The sequence below is a fragment of the Pteropus vampyrus genome, unplaced genomic scaffold (assembly GCF_000151845.1).
Source record: "Pteropus vampyrus isolate Shadow unplaced genomic scaffold, Pvam_2.0 Scaffold16986, whole genome shotgun sequence".
NCBI classification, from domain to species: Eukaryota; Metazoa; Chordata; class Mammalia; order Chiroptera; family Pteropodidae; genus Pteropus; species Pteropus vampyrus.
The window spans coordinates 1-1484 of NW_011905767.1; the positions used below are offsets into that span (position 1 = coordinate 1).

General features: G+C 40.6%; 1 pseudogene; it reads left to right on the forward strand.

Annotated features, from left to right (window-relative positions):
* The first annotated feature begins 1157 nt into the window (after window positions 1-1157).
* Window positions 1158-1276, forward strand: LOC111735156 (annotated as a pseudogene).
* The last annotated feature ends 208 nt before the right edge of the window (window positions 1277-1484 follow it).

A 1484-nucleotide genomic window follows, 5' to 3' on the forward strand; every position in this document is an offset into this window, starting at 1 on the left:
CCACCAACAGACGATTGGATAAAGAAATTATGGTTCATATATGCAATGGAATATTACTCAGCCATTAAAAAAAATGAAATCCTACCATTTGCAACGACATGGATGGACCTAGAGGTGATTATGCTGAGTGAAATAAGTCAGACAGAGAAAGATAAATACTGTCGGGAGCCTTAAGCCTGCCCAAAGATAAGAATCACATCCTGAATAAACTCTGCTATCTGTGACCATTTGGACAGCCAGGGCACTGGGAAGCGCCGGCCTTATCTCGTGTCTTTGATCCCCATTCCCCTGCCTGCAGAGCGAGAGCCTGCAACTTCTCACACAGCCCATCTGTTTCTGACCAGCCAGGCAGAAATCACCTTCTGTGGTGGTCGCCAATAAGCTTGTAATGAAATACTCTCTGATCAGTCCCGCCCCTGCCCTCTCCACCTGAGTGTATAAATATAACCACTTGAAAATAAAATTTTGAGGCTTGATCAGAACACTGTCTTGCCTCCACTCTTTTCTCCCACCCATGTTCTCTTCAAGGTGCGGTCCTCCTCGGGTTCTACGCAATAACTAGGTCCTGCGGGTCGGGACAAAATACCATATGATTTCACTTATATGCAGAATCTAAGGAACAAAAAGAACAAACTAATCAAAAACAAACTCACAAATATAGTGGAAAATTTGGTGACAGACACAGGGGAGGGGGGTTGGGGTGCTGGGAGAATGGGGTGAAAGGTAAAAGAAGTAGAAATTAGTAACTGATAGTTGGTCATGGGGATGGGGAGCACAGCAGAGGGAATGCAGTTAGCATTAATATGATGGCTAGGTGGAGGGCCAGGGGAGGGGGGAGCAATTGGGGTATTGTTTTATGAACTATATAGATGTCTAACCAATGTACTGTATACTTGAAACTAACTGAAATAAATAAACTTAAAAAAAAGTTTGGATATCTGATCTTAGCACTTTAAGCTATATTACAAAATCATCCTGATTTGGCAAGTCTCCTTTGGCCTAGTAATTTGAGTAATACAGCAATGAAAGATCTTAAAATTTTCAAAAATGAGGAAATAATCTAAGAGGTATAAGCAACTTATAGTGTGAACGTTGAAAAGAACTCTGGTTACTCGTTTACTTTTAATAACCCTCAACATATTTAAAAATAAACTACGGTCTACTGCCATGCTACCCTGAACAAGCCCAATCCCATCTGATCTCGGAAGCTAAGCAGGGTCAGGCCTGATTAGTGCTTGGATGGGAGACCACCTAGAAAGATCAAGTGCTTTAGGTGTAAAAAATTAAAAAAAAAAAAAAGGGATTGTAAACTGACAAGGTCTTTGCAGTTTGTGAGATCAACCGAGGGTTGCCTCGTCTAATAAATAAATAGATAGATAGATAGATAGATAGATAGATAGATAGATAGATAGATAGATAAAGTGAAATAAACTACAGTAGTGTCTAGCAAAGAGTAGAGAGTAGGCAGAAGCAAGCTTGTGTGT